The sequence below is a fragment of the Cucurbita moschata genome, unplaced genomic scaffold (assembly GCF_002738365.1).
Source record: "Cucurbita moschata cultivar Rifu unplaced genomic scaffold, Cmos_1.0 Cmo_Scf00074, whole genome shotgun sequence".
NCBI lineage: Eukaryota > Viridiplantae > Streptophyta > Magnoliopsida > Cucurbitales > Cucurbitaceae > Cucurbita > Cucurbita moschata.
In genome coordinates this window covers 361448-381085 of record NW_019268590.1, presented here as the reverse complement: position 1 = coordinate 381085, position 19638 = coordinate 361448, and the positions used below count along the sequence as shown (strand labels likewise).

The 19638-nt window shown below is 41.4% G+C and overlaps 1 long non-coding RNA gene across 1 annotated transcript; it reads right to left on the bottom strand.

Moving 5' to 3' along the window:
- Positions 1-7836: 7836 nt before the first annotated feature.
- Positions 7837-9742, bottom strand: LOC111438427. Its single transcript, XR_002709665.1, has 3 exons — positions 9705-9742; positions 9070-9149; positions 7837-7867 (listed from the first exon to the last, which is right to left on the bottom strand). It is a non-coding gene; the product is annotated as an uncharacterized LOC111438427 (long non-coding RNA).
- Positions 9743-19638: the final 9896 nt, after the last annotated feature.

Here is a 19638-nt window from a genome sequence, read left to right as displayed (position 1 = left end):
AACATTTCAAGTCATTGGTAAGTTTGCTGATGGATATTAGGTTTAAATTGAATGAAGGCACACATAAAACATTGTTTAATTTAAGGTTAGGGCTAAGGAAAATATTGCCAGTATGCGACACACGTGCTGTCCCTCCATTAGGTAAATTTATTGTAGACATGATGGCACCCTTCGGTTCAGTCATAACAAAAGATTTTGATACTATATGATCCGTAGCTCCACTATCAAGAATCCATGAATTAGAACTCGTAGAGTTAATAGATAATGTAGATACTGGAAACAAACCTGCAACATTGACGTGATTGTCAGAATTATCAGAAGAGTGATGATTGATTACAGATAAGGCTTGTGCTATCTGTTGTAATTGCTCAGAAGAAAAATTTGGAATGAAATTAAGTGACTGTTCTTCTGTATTCAACTGCAAAACATTGGCAATATTTGCAGATGATCGATATCCACAATTGTTGCGTTGATTGACTTGTCTTGCCCTTCCATCATTATTTTTCTGTCAACACCGATCTTCTGTATGTCCCCTCCTATCACAAAATTTACAGTGAAACTTAAGGATTCGACACTCATTAATTGTATGACCACTTTTATTGCAGTGTTCACATGATTTGTCCTTGGCGAATTTTGAATATGTTGTTTTCTTCTGCACTGTTGATGCAATCGAGAAATTCTCAGTAGGTTCAGAGGTTACCTGACGCTGCATCTCTTCTTGTACAAGTAATGAATAGGCTTGCCTCACATTAGGTAATGGAGTCATCATCAATATGTTAGATATCACTGTTTTATAGGACTCATTGAGCCCCATGAGCAATTGCATCAACTTGTCTTCTTCGCGTTAATCAACATGTATTTGACGTTGATTACAGGTAAATTGTGTGCGGTATGTTTCCAGTTCATCCCAGAGTGCTTTGAGCTTGGTGAAATATGCTGACAGCGCCATGGTTACTTGTGACATCATTGCTATCGAGTTTTGTATCTGAAAAATTGCTGGGGCATTCTTTTGTGAGAATTGATCGTGAAGATCAACCCACACTTGATGAGCTGTCTTGGCGTGAATAATGCCTTTAGCGATATCTGCTTCAACGGAATGAGTTAACCAAGATATTATCATGCTGTTGCACTGATTCCAGAGTTCAAATTCGGTTGAATTTGCATCTTGGGACGGTTCTTTGATAAGGAATGAGAAATAGAAATAGAAATGGGATTGAAAGTATGATTTTCATTCATGTTTACCACGTTTAAATAGTATACAAACTATCAACTAATACCTAAAAATCAGAAAAAATATATAACTAACTAAATCTGGTAAATAAATAAAATATAGGGTTAATCAAGTCTGAGATAAAATATACTATTACAACTCTCAAAATATCTGAGATATACTCCCTAACTAATTATTAAAATATATCTCCAAATATCATATAAAAATAAAAAAAATGACTCCACTTCCATGAGATTTAACAAGAAAGGAAAGATGAAAGAGGAAAGAGATAAGAAAAGCCAATAAGTTAGATCTATTTTCTTAATGGATTGAAAATGGCTTCAGTCAATGCCATGTCAATTGCATCTTCATTTTCTAGGAAAGAAAAGAAAATCATAATTGATTGATGCATAGCCATTTTGAGAGGAAAATTAGAATGGATTGAAAATGGCTTCCCTTAATTCGATAGTCATTCTTAGGACGGAGAAGAATACATAATAAATTGAAAATGGCTTTTGTTAATTGGATTCTCATTTTTAGGAAAGAGAAGAAAACATAATTGATTGAAAATGACTTCGTTAAATTGGACAGTCATTTTTAGGAAAGAGAAGAAAACAAAATTGATTGAAAATGTCTTATAATTGCATAGTCATTGGTAGGAAAGGAAAAAAATACAGAGAGAAGAGAAAGAAAGTGTACAACAGAGAACGAAAATGGAAGAGGTGAGAAATTATTATTATTCTATACCTAGAGAATATGGTATTATAACAAACAATAGTTGGATTGAATGATTCAAGCATCATGTAATAATATTGACATATTTTTAATTGAAGTTTTACCACCCAACAAAAGTTAGAAACAAGAACAACGTGGAATTCGATTTTTACTGAGACAGTTTTAGAGTCGTATTTCACATTGTTAGTTGGATTATTAATTAAAATGTGAAATACTTGTATGAAAGGTGACGAATGGTGCGATATGAGGCGAACCCCGACAACCTTTGGAGCAGCTCTCGAGGACCGGGAGCTTATGTTAATTAAATTAGAGAATACTTCGACTAGGGCCAACCAGGTAAGTGACCTTACTATAGTTTCAATTATGATGGTGTATGAGTATGACGTTGTGTTGTGATGTATGTTAAATGTACATTATTTATGTTTTGATGCATGATGTACATGTTATATCTGATGCACTTAATAACTTCTATGATGAGTATGATGTATGCATGACAATGTTATTACCATGATGATGTTTTCCATGTGAACATGCCTTATGATGTTGTTTGCCATATTGCATCATGTCGTTAGATCGATATAGGACACAACCCTAAGAGTATGAAAATGATATTATTGTAAAATCCACGAGCACGTGTTACGTAGTGTAACCAAGAGATGAGACTAGAGGGTTGTGTCAGTGGAGATGTATAATTGGACTTAGAGGGACCTCATGCATATTGTATGTTCATAAGCATAGGACTACTTCCCCTAGAGATGATGAGTGCGAACGCGCACTGTATGATGAGCGCAAATCCGCACAGGTGCGAATGCACACAGATGAGGGTGTTCATGAGGTGCATGACACTATAGGGTTCCGCTAAGCTCTAGACGTTGCTACAGACTAGCTTAACCAGAGGGTCTAGGGGGTATGTGAGCGCCCTGGGGATTCACACTCGCACGTGTGAGTCATGTGTAGGGAAGTACTACACATCCAATTTGTCCGTGACTAGAGGCCACCCTTAAGATGATTTGAGATAGGCCCCTAATTCATGATTGCATGTGTTTGCATTAGCATGGTCCCTATAGTGGGGTCACTTACTGAATATTTCTTCGGCCGTGTGCCATATTATTTTTCAGGTAAAGGCAAGGCGCCCATGTACGGTTGACGGCGGCATCGTGATCAGAGACTGTGGCGCGTGCATTGGATAGTTGCATATTTAAAATTCCTAGTCTTGGTTAGGATAAGGTGTTTGCGTTTCATTTATTTAAATTATTTAATTTGTAATTGTTTTATCTTATTTTTAACTCTAGCATGATGTTTGAAACATGTAAGTCCAGTAGTGTTTTCTAATGTTTTAACGTATTCTGAAGTTTTAAATTTTTATGCTAATAAAGATGAGCATTCTTAGAGTTATATTCTGCATTAGAGATGAGCATGAGACAGTAGTGACGACTCTAGATATGTAGAAATTTAGGGTCGTTACAACCCATCTGATTGAGGGTGGACACTCAGTGGAAAGATAAGACAAAGAATTTATGAGATTGAAAAGATTTAAGCCATCATTGGTGGACACTAAACGAAAGATGACCGAAAAATTTATTTTGGGCCTGCACTTGGAGATTTTCCACACAGTGGAAGTCATAGATCCAAAGACATATAAGGAAGCTTTGAGAACTGCTAAGGCCCTAGAGAAGCCTAGAGATGAGGCACGAGGAGAGAAGTCAGTTACTATTGGTCGTAAACGACCCTATGACTCGAGGGACTCAGATCATCAGCCACCAGCGTGTAGACCCCGCGATGCCGACCGACCTGCCCCTCGACAAGTTGAGAGGTACCCTCCCCAATGTACAGACAAATACCCCACGAACCAAGATGAGGCTAGAGGAAGGGGAAAATCAGGGTGCAATGTAACGACTTGGGAAAAAGAAAAAGAAAAGGAAAAAAAGAAAAAAAAACTTAGTCGCCGAAAAACCTGTGAGTTCTCTAGCAACCGCTGAGTTTTGAGGATCCCACGTGAAACGACAACCGCACCCCACTCAGCCTTCAACCCAAGACTCCCATAACACCTCAGAATACCTACAAATAGAGAAAAGAAAGAAAATACGAGAGAGAGAGATTTCGAATAACGTTGGTGAGTTTCCAATTTTTTCTGACGAGTCCCAAACCACCCAAAAATCAACGCTAAATGCTCAGCATGTTAGGTTATGGAGCCTGATGCGTATTTATATTTTAGTCAACGGTTATATTCGGTAAAGCTATATCCGGTAAAGCTATATATGGTAAATAGCTATATATAGTAGATGGTTAAATCTGGTAAAGCTATATATAGTAAACTAAACCATATATATATCTCGTCCGGTAGAGCTTTGAAAATGTACTTTCTATTCTCTGTACTCTCTCTTGTTGTACATACCTGAAGTCATCAATAAAAAAAAAATTCTTTTAGCCAAAGTTTTCCTTGCAATTTTCACTATCCCATTCTTTGTGTTCATCTAGATCGAGCGTGTGCGTTATTGTGCGATCCTAACAATTGGTATCAGAGCTAACGACTGGTATCGATCCTAACAACTGGTATCAGAGCCAGGTGGAAGACAGAGCCAGGCGGAAGTCAGAGCTAGGTAAAATTCACCACGATCTGTGAAGATGGAAAGTTCAAAGATTGGAATTGAGAAGTTCGATGGATCCAATTTCGGTTTCTGGAAGATGTAGATTGAAGATTATTTGTACCAGAAAGATCTTCACGAACCTCTGTTGGGGGTGAAGCCGGATACCATGACCACGGAACAGTGGAAGCTCAAGGATCGACAAGCCTTAGGGATGATCCGGTTGACGCTATCCAGAAATGTGGCGTTTAACATCATCAAGGAGAAGACAACGTCAGGTCTGTTGAAGACGCTGTTGAATATGTACGAAAAACTGTCGGCTATGAACAAGGTGTATTTGATGCGGAGATTGTTATGAGTTCTTGTGAGAACTGTGTTATGAGCAAACATAAACGAGTTAGCTTCACAAAGATTGTTAGAGAATTGAAGAAAAGTACCGAAAGCGTCGCTGAAACTCTAGAGGGGGGTTGCGTCGGCTGGAAGCATCGCTGAAACTCCAGAGGGGGTTGCGTCGGTCGGAAGCATCGCTGAAGCTTCAGAGGGAGGTTGCATCGGCTGGAAACGTCGCTGAAACTCCAGAGGGGGTTGCGTCGGCCGGAAGCGTCGCTGAAACACCAGAGGTGAAGCGAGTTGGAGTTGAGGTTGAGTTGCTCAAAGATTCACAGAGTGATGTTGTAGCGGATACTCAAGAAACTCCTGAGACTCTTGCTGAGAAACCAGAGGTGAAACAAGTGGGAGTTGAGGTTGAGTTGCTCAAACAAGTGGGAGTTGAGGTAAAGCTATATATGGTAAAGCTATATCCGGTAAAGCTATATATGGTAAATAGCTATATATAGTAGATGGTTAAATCTGGTAAAGCTATATATAGTAAACTAAACCATATATATATCTCGTCCGGTAGAGCTTTGAAAATGTACTTTCTATTCTCTGTACTCTCTCTCGTTGTACATACCTGAAGTCATCAATAAAAAAAAAATTCTTTTAGCCAAAGTTCTCCTTGCAATTTTCACTATCCCATTCTTTGTGTTCATCTAGATCGAGCGTGTGCGTTGTTGTGCGATCCTAACAACTGGTATCAGAGCTAACGACTGGTATCGATCCTAACACAGCACCATCACGAGAAGGATACCTAATAATAGCACAATAACTCAAGGTAGGTTTTGTGCCTTTTTGTAAGCGTCATCGTTAGTAACTGAGGTCAAAAAATTGGGTTTTCCTAAACATTCTTAGTTCTGTGGTTTTAGGAATTTTTAGGCCACAAAACTTTAAGGAAGGAAAGAGGGACGACAAACAAAGAGGAAAAGAAAGAAAGGGGACCAAAATCGGCAACGGAAACGCCACGAGAAGGAGAGAGAAAACGCGCCAGAAAATTGCGCAGAAGTCGGGTAAGGAAGAAGGATCCATCGGATCTGGGTCAGCCCAAATCGAATACCCAGATTTGAGGCCCAACTGGCAGCGACCCAGACCTGAGGCCCAACCGACAGCGACCCAAACCAATCCTAGTCCAGCCCACGAAATTGAGGCCCAAATTTTGATTCAGCCCAAACCTCAATCCAACCCGCAAAATCGAGGCCCAGATTCTGATTCGGCCCAAACCTCAATCCAACCCAGTAGCCGATGGTTCAGCCAAACCAACCCGAGACCAAACCCACGATCCAACTGAACCGGCTTGCAACCTAAACACCTATGGCCTAGTCTAGTAAGCCGAGGCCCAATGATTTGTCTGGCCCAGTAGCCTTCGACAGTCGATGACCCGAACCGGACTACAACCTGCGCCTTGACCTGATGCCTCCGCATGACGTGGCACGTTCTACTGCTACCACATGGAACACGGCGGCGTGGACGGTCCCTCGGCTTGGCTTGGCGCAAACAGCTCCGCCTCCCTCCGGCGAAGCTTCGGTGACTTCTCTAGTGGCTCCCAGCGGCTGTTTTGGCTCGACTTCTTAGATTTTAGCCCCATTTCCACCGTTTCGACCCTCCCAAACCTATTTTTGATTCTGGTTAAGGTAATCGAGGCTGTTTTAAAGCCGTATTTCACATTTATTGGTAATTTAATTGTGAAATACTATCGGAAGGTGACAAACGGTGTGATTGGAAACAAACCCCGGCAATGTAGAAAGCAGCTCTCAAGGAACGAGAGCTTACATTTAGCTAATTAGGGAGTACTTCGACCAAGGCTAACCATGTAAGTGGCCTTAGTATAAGATAGGCTAAAGATTGTATGAATTATGATGATGTATGAGTATGACGTTGTGTTGTGATGTATGTTATATGTACGTTATTTATGTTTTGATGCATGACGTACATGTTATATTTGATTCACTTAATGGCTTTTATGATGAGTATGATGTATGCATGACGATGTTATTAACATGATGATGTTTTCCATGTTGAACATGCCTTATGATGTTGTATGCCATAGTGCATCACGTCGTTAGATCGACATAGAACACAACCCTAAGAGCATGAAAATGATATTAATGTAAATATCTACGAGCACATGTTACACAGTGTAACAAAGAGATGAGAGTAGAGGGTTGTGTTAGAAGAGAAGTATAATTGGACTTAGAGGGACCTCATGCATATGGTGTGTTTATAAGCATAGGGCTACTTCCCCGAGAGATGATGAGTGCGAACGCGCACCGTATGATGATGAGTGTGAATGCGAATAGATGAGGGTGTTCATGAGATGCATGACACTGTGGTTCCACTGACATCTGGATGTCGCTATAGATTAGGTTGACCAGAGGATCTAGAGGGTGTGCGAGTGTCCTGAGGATTCACACTTGCACGTGGGAGTCGTGTGTAGGGAAGTATTACACATCCAATTTGTTCGAGATTGGAGGCCACTCTTATGATGATTAGAGATAGGTCCCTAATTCATGATTTCTTGTGTTTGCATTAGCATGACCCCTACAGTGGGGTCACTTACTAAGTATTTCTTCAAAATACTCAAGCCGTGGGCCATATTGTTTTTCAGGGAAAAGCAAGGCGCCCATGTACGGTTGACGGCAGCATTGTGATCAGAGATTGTGGCGCGTGCATAGGATAGTTGTTGTCACAACCCAAAATTTAAATCTCGAAATCAAGGGCTGGACCAACAGACTATGCAATAAAATTGTGTAAAAACAAATAGAGAAGACGAGATTACAAAAAGTTTAGCAATTATGTAAAAGGTTTGAAATCCGAATCAAGGTGTTCAAGTATGAAAAGTATGTAGACGGTTTACAAAACAATGCATGACAGATCTAAACAAAATTATGCACAGACTCCTAGACACCCCGGGACACTCCTCTGTGATATTAACATTCTCGCCTCGATCCATGGCATCACTCACCTGAAAAAAAAAAAAGAGTAGAAAGGAATGAGTATAAAAATACTCAGTAAGTAGCCTACTTGTAGGCTCTTTTCACATCCTTATCTTGGTAGGTAACTACGGTTTTTCTCGGGTTTCTAAAGAGAGAGTATCTAAGCTGCAACTCTCTTTTCTGTATCTTAGGAGGCTTGCCCATCTTAAGAAATGTAATGATCAGTGTCCTGAGGTGAGGTGCGACCTCATAAGTAAATCTGAGGGGATTGTATGGCTGGATATGAAAACGTGACTCTCTCTGAACATCATCCACGGAGGTTAGCTGACGACCCTCACACGGGACCATACATCCACTAAACGGGGTGCAACCCTTGTGTGCCGCTCAGCTACTAAGTCGTCCTATGTGGCTCCACGTCCCCCACTCATGGACGGGTTTCTACGGCCCAAAAGTCCTGTTCAGAAGACCCCTTAGCTATCACCACTAGGGCTGGGCACTTGTCACACTTCCCTATCCTGATCTGCAAAGCTCAACGATCACCGTACTAGAGCTCTGTCTCGACGATACGGTTTCAGAGGAGAGAGGGAAGTGGAGGTTCTGATGACACTATCTACATTGTTCAACTCTAGCGAGCTGCCTACAGTTACCGTGGTGACCTATTATTCTTTCTAGGGTGGAACTTAGTGTATTAGACTTGGATTCATGTATCTCTACGATTCTCGTGCCTGGTCTCACAAACCTATCAGGTTTAGAATTCTGGACTCTGGATCCGCCGGTAATCATTTTGCGGGTCTAATTGCACGGTATTCTAGAGGTCCCCCAATCTAGGGTCTCATCTAGCCTACTTAGTCATAAGCACCCTAATCTAAGCTCGTAATTTCTTCTTATTCATCAAGATAGATAACATAAGCAATTATCATACATAAGAGTTAACACGCAGCAGTTCATGCAATATTAACAAACATGCTCAACGGGAAGATAACGTTCATCTTTACTCGGAGCGCAGATTTCACAAGTTTCCCATCCTTCTCATGCATACATACTTTATCAAAATCTCAATCAAACAGATTTAATAAACATTTCATATCAAGCTTTCTTTAATCCTTTCATTTTCGCAATTTCCATACTAATATACTAGGTCCGGCTAGCTAAGTTAATGGGTGGTAGCATGCATGCTAGTTCCTAGCGGTTCCTACAAGTACTGCTCATGGGAATCCAAATGGCTACTTACTTGGTTGACGCGTGCCTTCCCGATTTCGAGTTTTCTTGACGGAATGGGTTCCAACAATTCTGGAATTTCCTTGACAAGTCCTAATTTACATAATAAATGGGTCAGCATCAAAATCGGGTTGGAAAACAAGCAAACAGAGACCAAACGAAAAGAAAAACAGTGCCTCACTAGCCCCCATACGCGTCACACGCGCCCTGGAGGGTTTCTATGCACAATTCCTACACGCGCGGGTCAGAGGCGCCGGGTTGGGGGGTTCGCGTGCAGCGCGGGTCGGGCTGGCCGGATCTGCGTGCTTGATGCATGTCCGCTACCGGGTGAGGACGCGGCTCACCAGCCGGTGACTGATACGTGTTGATCACCGGTTCCGCCGCACTCCTCCGCACGCCACCGATGCGTGGTGGCGTCTCCACCCTCTCTCCTGCGTTTTTTTTCATTTTCCAGGCATCTTTCACGTTTCGATCTATTTTCTTTCGATTTTTTTTATCTTCTAATCCATAATCCGATTCAACAAATTTTCTTCACGAACCTTGTAGGTCTCATATTCTACTCATTCGAATCAATTTTCTTATATTTTTTCTAATAATCACATATCTTAATATTTGAGTTCGAATTCGGAGAAAAACACGAGTTCTTACCGAAAATCACGTTTTCTTGAAACTCCGATTCGAACACCAAAACTTAACCAGGTAACGCTATTGAGGGTAAGAGTCCAAGGATCAACACAAAACGTCACTATCACATGAAAATCTTGATGACTTCTCAATCTAGACATTTGTGGACTAACTTGAAGTTCTTGGACGTTTTGACGAGGTAGGAAGGTGCGATTCGTGAGTGCACCTTGCCTTGGACTATTGATGGTTTAGATCGGGGACTCGGATCTCCAGCGTCGGTTCTGATCCGATCTCCTCCTCCTTCCTCAAAAACCCTAATCTTATTTCCCTCTTCTTTCTTCTCTTTCTCTCCCTTCTTCTTTTTCTTTTCCAAATTATGACTTAACCAAATTAGACCCATCAAGTAATAAGGGCAAAATGTCTAGTTTGCCCCTATTGTGACCTAATTTTTTATTATTTTTTTTTAAAACTCGGGCGCTACAATCCTCCCCACCTTAGAAACTTTCGTCCTCGAAAGTTGATCCTCCCCAGAAGAGTTCTGGGTAAGATCTCTTCATGTCATCCTCACATTCTCAGGTAGCCTCGTTGTCTCGATGGTTTTCCCATAAAACCTTGACTAATGGAATCTCCGTTCTTCATAGCCTCCTCACATCACGTGCCATTATCCCTATGGGTTTCTCCTCAGATGATAGGTCCTTCCGGATGGGAAGTGTCTCGTGATCAATGATGTGAGTGGGATCTGGGGTGTACTTTCTAACATCGATACATGGAATATGTTGTGCACCATGGTGAGTGTGGGTGGCAATGCTAGTCTGTAGGCCACGGGCACTATCCTTTCTAGGACTTCAAAGGGTCCCACGAATCTCAGGCTCAGCTTGCCCTTCTTCCCAATCTCAGCACTCCCCTCATGGGGGCTACTTTCAGGAAGACGTGATCACCCACTACAAACTCGAGGTCTTTCCTACGAGAATCTGCATAACTCTTCTGTCGACTTTGTGCAGAGAGTATCCTCTGTTTGATTTTCTGTACCGCTGAGTTGGTAGTCTGTACCAACTCCCGCCCCAAAAACTGTTTCTTGCCTACCTCCTCCCAAAATATAGGGGTTCTGCACCTCCGACCATATAGAGCTTCGAATGGTGCCATCTGAATGGTTGCCTGGTAACTACTGTTATAGGCAAACTCCATAAGGGCTAGGTGCTCATCCCAGCAACCTGCAAAGTCTATCACACATGCCCTTAACATATCCTATAGGGTCTGATTAAGCCTCTCGGTTTGCCCATCAGTCTAAGGAAGGAAAGCTGTACTGAACTTGAGTTGCGTTCCCAACGCCTTCTGTAACCCTTTCCAGAAATTAGAAGTAAACTTAGCATCCCTATCAAACACAATGGTCACTGGCATGCCATGCAGGCAGACTATCTCCTTGACATACAACTGGGCCCAGTGGTCCACTCGGTAAGTAGCTTTGCTGGGTATAAAGTGGGCTGCCTTAGTCAATTTGTCCACAATGACCCATATGACATTAAAGCCTCGTCGAGTCTTTGGTAGGCCCGCAATGAAATCCATGCTTATTTCCTCCCCATTTCCACTGTGGGATATTCAACGGTTGCAACAACCCTGTTGGTTGCTGTCTCAGGGCCTTTACCTGCTGACAAGTCAAACATCGACTCACATAATCAGCCACATCCTTCTTCATTCTCGGCCACCAATAACTACACTTCAAATTCTGATACATCTTAGTACTACCAGGGTGGAACGCGTAAGACGTGTTGTGTGCCTCATTCATGATTTCTTGTAGGATCTTCTCATCCCGAGGTACGCATAATCGGTCCTGCCACATCAAACCCCCTTCAGAAGAAACTGAATATCCCTCTGGTCTCTCAGTTTCTTGCTGACCCCAGATCCTACTGAGGTGCATATCAATTCTCTGAGCTTCAATGATACGTATCTTGAGAGTGGGTTGGACTGAAAGTTGCACTAGTTGAGCGGTGATGCCTCTAACCAAGACTTCTATTCCAGCCCTCTGTATCTCATCCTGTAGATACTTCTGCCTCGTGATCAGGGCAGATGAGTGGGCTGTCTTTCTGCTGAAGGCATCCACCACTACATTAGCTTTTCCTGGGTGGTAAAGTATTTCAATGTCATAGTCCTTAACTAGTTCTAACCACCTCCGCTGTCTCATGTTGAGCTCTTTCTGTGTAAACAAATACTTGAGGCTCTTATGGTCCGTGTACACCTGAACTCTCTCCCCATACAGGTAGTGACGCCAGGTTTTCAATGCATATACCACGGTTGCTAATTCCAGATCGTGGGTGGGGTAGTTGCGCTCATACTCTTTCAGCTGTCTAGAGGCGTAGGCTATCACCTTGCCCTTTTGCATGAGTACACAACCTAGCCCTTTTCTTGAAGCGTCGCTGTAAACCACAAGCCCACCTGACCCGTCGGGCACTGTAAGTACAGGCGCGGTGACCAACCTCTTTCTCAGTTCTAGAAAACTCTTTTCACACTCTTGGGTCCAGATAAAAGATTTTCCCTTCTTGATTAACTGTGTCAAAGCTACAGACATTTTAGAGAAATCTTGTACAAACCTTCTATAATAGCCTGCCAAACCCAGAAAACTCCTTACTTCAGCGATCGTGGTTGGTCTAGGCCATTTCAAGACTGCTTCGATCTTAGCAGGATCCACAGTTACCCCCTGACTGGATACCACATGTCCAAGAAAGGCCACTTCCTGCAGCCAAAATTCGCATTTCGAAAATTTGGCATACAACTGATGGGTTCTCAGTAGAGTTAAGACTCTCCTCAAGTGTTCCTTGTGCTCCATTTCAGACTTAGAATACCCCAAGATGTCGTCAATGAACACAATCACGAAGATGTCTAAGAATTCCTTAAACACTCGGTTCATCAACTCCATAAACACTGCAGGAGCGTTGGTTAATCCAAAAGACATGACCATGAACTCATAATGTCCATAGCGGCTTCTAAAAGCTGTTTTAGGTATGTCTTCCTCTCTGATTCTCATTTGATGATATCTTGATCGCAGATCGATCTTAGAGAACACCGTTGCACCCAGCAATTGGTCAAACAGGTCGTCTATCCTTGGGAGAGGGTATTTATTCTTGATTGTGACCTTGTTTAATTCTCGGTAATCTATACATAATCGCATAGTTCCATCTTTCTTCTTAACAAATAGCACAGGGGCTCCCCAAGGTGAAACGCTATGCCGTATGAAACCCTTGTCCAGAAGTTCTTGTAACTGTACCTTTAGCTCCTTGAGCTCAGCAGGTGCCATTCTATATGGCGCTTTGGATATCGGTGTTATCCCTGGTTCGAGGTCAATAACAAAATCTACCTCTCAATTAGGGGCAGCCCTAGGAGCTCTTCTGGAAAATCATCCTCAAATTCTCCAACCACAGGAACAGAGGATACCTTTAGACTGGACTCGCTAACTTTTGTTACACTAGCCATAATTGCCCAGGCTCCCTGATTCAACATCTTTCTAGCCTTCAACACTAAGATGACCCTAGGGGTGCTTTTGGATATATCCCCTTTGAATTCAAAGTTCTCTCCTATCAGGGGCCTAAAGGTTACCTTTCTTACCTCGCAATCGATGAAGGCTCGATTCTCGCCCAACCAATCCATCCCTAGGATCACATCGAAGTCTTGCATACACAGAACAATCAAGGATGCTACAAGTTTTCGCCCTGCAACTATCACACTACCACCTCTAACCCTATGGGTAGCAGTTAAGCATTTATTTGCTTTATTTGCTGGTGTAGACACAGTAAGGGGAAACTCTAGGGGTTCTAATTCTATGTTTGTAGATTTCACAAACCCCTCAGAAATAAATGAGTGGATAGTACCTGAATCAAATAACGTAAATGCTAGGTGATCAAAGATAGGTAATGTACCTGTCACCACTGTGTCAGTCTCTTCTGCTTTCCTAGTCGTGATAGCGTGGGCCACAGCTCTGGTCTGCTGTGTGGCTCCCCGGCCTCTCTGATACTGTCCAACTGGTCTGTTTCCCTCATGGTTTCTCTTATGAGGAGAGTCTGCTATGCGATGGTCTGGCTTGCCACAACCAAAGCATCCTCATGTTCTAGCAAAACACTCTCCCTCGTGATATCTCTTACAGTTAGGGCATTCAGGTTCGTTATGCTCTAGGGCTCTACCCCAACGTTCAAATCGCCGTCGAGGCTGTCTGTCAGATCTAAAGGAATTTCTGTTAAGCCTTCTTCGTTGGCGAAAGGCATTATGAGTGATCACAACCGGCACATTTTGCTTTGCCATTTGCCATGGCATATCCATCAGTGTTGCCACTCTCAAGGCTACAACATAATCTGATGTTGCTTGTACCATAACTGGACATTGAAGCTCTATCCGGAGACCAGCGATAAAACGATCAATTTTCATCTTCTCATTACTGACATACTCAGGGCAGAACCTTGCCAGTTTATTAAACTCAAGATCATAATCCTCAACAGTTTTTCCCCCTGTTTCAGTTCTAGGAATGCTGTCTGACACTTGTGTCGGGCAACTACTGGGTAATATTTATACAAGTAGGCTTCCTTGAACTGATTACAGGAAATGTAACCTTCCTCTGGGGTAATGGCCCTCTGTGCACCTTTCCACCGAAAATGGACTTCACCCTTCAGCATGTAAGTCTCACAATGGACTTGATATTCGGGTGGACATTTCATGACATAACGGTTGTCTCTACAGCCTCTAGCCAGCCTCAGCTGCAACCGGGTCCATCTTTCCCCCATCAAATGTGGGCGGTTTATACCTTTGAAAGTCCTTCAAATAACGGGACTCCACTGTCGTACTTGGATCCCTCGTTCGTTGCACAGTGGTCTGATTTGTCGCTAGAGTCTGTATTATCTGAGCCATTTGTGCCTGAGTTTCCCTAGTGTCTCTCATGAAAGCTTGAAACTCATCCCTTGAAACTGTCGCGTTGACTGGGCAGGCACCATAGGAATCGGTGCTGGCGCTGGTGGAGCTTCTTTAGGTTCCTGATCCTGAGGAGCAGTCTCTAGAATAACTCGAGGCTCGACCTTCCTTCGACCTCTCCTCGGCACGAGTGCCGGTGGCGGCATCTGTTCCTCATCTGAGGTCAGTTCTAGGTTCTCCTCCAGAGGTGGATGCTGCTCTGGTCCTCTTCGACCCTTCTCCAGCCCCTCCTAGGACCAGGACCAAGATAATCTCCTCTTCTCTTAGGCGCCATTATCTGTCAACAGACAGAGTGTGCTAGTCAATACTGCGTTCTCATTGTGCCTAATTCAAAAGAAGCACATCCTTGTTATTTTAATCCTCATCTTAGATCTCATAACATGTACTCAAGTCTTCCTACTTCCCAATTATCAGAGAACTTACCAGGTCGCGGCAGAGCGTGTCGAAACTTAAGCCACATAGATACTAAACTCTACAACCTAATGTCTACAGGACCTAAAACCATGCTCTGATACCAAACTGTCACAACCCAAAATTTAAATCTCGAAATCAAGGGCTGGAAAAACAGACTATGCAATGAAATTGTGTAAAAGCAAATAGAGAAGACAAGATTACAAAACGTTTAGCAATTATGTAAAAGGTTTGAAATCCGAAACAAGGTGTTCAAGTATGAAAAGTATGTAGACGATTCACAAAACAATGCATGACAGATCTAAACAAAATTATGCACAGACTCCTACACGCCCCGGGACACTCCTCTGTGGCATTAAGATTCAACATGCATTCACGCCTCGATCAATGGCATCACTCACCTAAAAAAAAAGAGTAGAAAGGAATGAGTATAAAAATACTCAATAAGCAGCCTACTTGTAGGCTCTTTTCGCATCCTTATCTTGGTAGGTAACCACGGTCTTTCTCGGGTTTCTAAGGAGAGAGTGATCTAAGCTGCAAATCTCTTTTCTATACCTTAGGAGGCTTGCCCATCTTAAGCAGTGAAATATAATTAGTGTCCTGAGGTGAGGTGCGACCTCATAAGTAAATCTGAGGGGATTGTATGGCTAGATATGAAAACGTCACTCTCTCTGAACATCATCCACGAAGGTTAGTTGACGACCTTCACACGGGACCATACATCCACTAAACGCGGTGCAACCCCCTGTGTGCCGGTCAACTACTAAGTCGTCCTATGTGGCTCCACGTCCCCCACTCAGGGACGGGTTTCTACGGCCCAGGAGTCCTGTTCAGAAGACCCCTTAACTATCACCACTAGGGCTGGGCACTTGTCACACTTCCCTATCCTGATCTGCAAAGCTCAACGATCACCGTACCGGAGCTCTGTCTCGATGGTACGGTATCGAGGAGAGAGGGAAGTGGAGGTTCTGATGACACTATCTACATTGTTCAACTCTAGCGGGCTGCCTACAGTTACCGTGGTGACCTATTATTTTTTCTAGGGTGAAACTTGTGGCTTAGACTTGGATTCATGTATCTCTAGGATTCTCGTGCCTGGTCTCACAAACCTATCGGGTTTGGAATTCTGGACTCTGGATCCGCCGGTAATCATTTTGCGGGTCTAATTGCACGGTATTCTAGAGGTCCCCCAATCTAGGGTCTCATCTAGCCTACTTAGTCATAAGAACCCTAATCTAAGCTCGTAATTTCTTCCTATTCATCAAGAAAGATAACACAAGCAATTATCATAAATAAGAGTTAACACGCAACAGTTCATGCAATATTAACAAACATGCTCAACGGAAAGATAACGTCCATCTTTACCCGGAGCGCAGATTTCACAAGTTTCCCATCCTCCTCATGCATACATACATTATCAGAATCTAAATCAAACAGACTTAATAAACATTTCATATCAAGCTTTCCTTAATCGTTTCATTTTTGCAATTTCCATACTAATATACTAGGTCCGACTAGCTAAGTTAATGGGTGGTAGCATGCATGCTAGTTCCTAGCGGTTCCTACAAAGTACTGCTCGTGAGAATCCAAATGTCTTCTTACTTGGTTGATGTGTGCCTTCCCGATTTCGAGTTTTCTTGACGGAATGGGTTCAAACAATTCTGGAATTTCCTTGACAGGTCCTAATTTACATAATAATAGGGTTAACATCAAAATCGGGTCGGAAAACAAGCAAACAGAGACCGAACGGAAAGAAAAACAGTGCCTCATGTGCCCCCACGCGCGTCACACGCACCTTGGAGGGTTTCTACGTGCAATTCCTACGCACGGCTTCTCGAGTAGGCACTGGTCAGAGGCGCCGGATCGGGTGGTTCGCGTACGACGCAGGTCGGGCCAACCGGATCCGCGTGCCTGACGCGTGTCCGCTGCCGGGTGAGGACGCGCCTCACCAGCCTGTGATGGACACGTGTCAATCATCGGTTCCGCCATGCTCCTCCACACGCCGACCGACGCTTGGCGGCGTCTCCACCCTCTCTCCTGCGTTTTTTTTTTCATTTTCCAGGCATCTTTCACGTTTCGATCTATTTTCTTCCAATTTTTTTATCTTCTAATCCGTAATCCAATTCATCAAATTTTCTTCACGAACCTTGTGGATCTCATATTCTACTCCTTCGAAAAAATTTTCTTATATTTTTTTGATAATCACAGATCTTAATATTTGAGTTCGAATTCGGAGAAAAACACGAGTTCTTACCGAAAATCACGTTGATAAGCGCCTACAATGCTGGAATTTGCAAAGCTAGAGGTCCTTCTAGAATCCTTGCAAAACGTTCACAGAGAAAGTTAACTTAACGGATTGATTCCAACCAAGAGCTAGTTAGAAGATGAATGACTCTTAGATCGAACTTGGAATCTATGATGGTCACTCTTAGATACCAAGACAATTTACTCCAGAATTAGCTTGATCAAAACTAATTCAATGAATCGGTTTAAACATCAAACCTAAAGCAAGGTTTGAAAAAGAATAACACCAAAAGGGTATCAAGAAAACACAAAGGTTTTTTTTTTTCTGTATTCAACAAAATCCCCCAAACATCAATATTACATGCCTTTAAATAGACCCAAAAGATAACCCTAACATAATAAGGTTTAGCCACCCATTACAAATCACTAATAAATGCTGTTAAATACAAATTGAAGCAAATAAGACATTAATAAATTTCTTTATTTGGTAATTCAACTACCAAAGGCAAGTCTTCTAATTACTTTCCATAAATTTCCTTAATTGGTAATTCAACTACCAAATGCAAGTCTTCTAATTACTTTCCAATATCAACCACTCCATTATCTTCTTGATTTGATATGCTAATACTATAAAGATTTTTGGGCTCAAAAGTCTTTGTTTTAACCTGTATACTAGCTAGCTTTTGAAGATGCAATGTATAGGTCTCTTGAATCTTCTTATCCTTAATTCTTGTAATCGGTCCTTCGGGTACATGCAAAGGGTCAGCAGTTGAATTCATATCATCCTCCCTTTCTTTAAAAGATTTGTTCTCAAATCAAATTCTTCGTTTTTTCCGGACAAGAACTGAATATTGTTTTTTTCTTTTTCTCACTTTTTTTTTTCTCACCTTTACCTTAGTTTCTTCTCTCCACTATTGTTCTTCATATTCTTTTCTTTTCTTCTCTAATTTCAATTGGTCACAATGTACTTTATATGAAGACAACGTAAGTAAAGTAAATTTCCTCCCACACAAAGTAAAAGTATACTTGTTCATCAAACCATCGAATGTTACCTTTCTATCTGTAATAGCCAAAAATAAATGAACAAATAAACAAATAAACAAATAAAAATAATTATAATAAGGTAGTTAAAATAATAATAATAAATAAATAAAAACAACCTTTCCCCACTTCTCTTCACTAACCTCTCATCCCTTCCCACAATTATCTCTCCTCAACCCATCCTGATGCCAGAAAGTAACTCCAAACAGAAAAAGAAAAATAATAATTGTCAGATTTACTTAAAAAAAAAAAGATGAGAATGACCTTTACCTAGTTGAGATTCGGTGAAGATTTACGTGAAGATAGATCTTATCAATAAGGTATGTATTAAATCTTCATTTTCTTTTATCATATTTTTTTTAGAAATCACAACGAATTATAGTTAGATCTTTGTTGAATTATTACCATGATCCATCTTTTAGTTAGAAATTAAATGTCAAGTCATTTATACTGATTCTAGTCAATCATGTCATATTAGTAATATTAGATTAAATTTTTATCAGTAGCCAAATGAATAAATTAAAGATAGAATGACCAAGAAAACTTGTGAATAGGAAACTGAGATAAGAAAATAGGAAATGGAAAGATTTGGAAATAGAAATCCACTGTAAATTTGGAATACATGAGAATAGAATTAAAAGACAACATATAAAAAAAAAGATTGGAAATTAAAAATAGAAACTAAATATGGAGGGAAAGGTAAATACAGAGAATAGTAAAGCTCAGAATAACTTAGCTGTATCTACTTTTTATACCACAGTAACGATAAAAAATGAGATTTTTAATAAAAATATAATTATAGATATATAACATTTCAAGACTTCTAACAATGGACCAATGTAAATTAGAGAAATAATGTTGTAGAATTCAAACCCGAAACTAATGTCATGGGCTCATATAGGTTGACCCAGATTTCAAAGGACGGAATCAAACTTTCATTAAAGATATATTCGTGACAACGACTTAAGCTAGCCAGGTAAGTGACCTTACTATCGGCATGGTTATATTTGATGTTGACACGGGTTCTGTGGTTCTGTACGTGTCATATATATGGATATTTGTGAATTGTCTGTGGATCGATATGCTTCCTATATGTTATGTTATGTTATAATATGTGGTTTGTATGATAATAATTATGCTACGATGTGCTCAAGGATATGTTTGAGATAGGGTATGAGAAGGATGCACAAAACGAAATGTAACGATAGGAGTAAGATACGTTCATGAAACGTTAGAGTTAGGTTACATACCGGAGTGCTATAGATAGGAGAGATTGATGAAAGAATACGGTTAGGTTATGGGTAGAATTGATAGA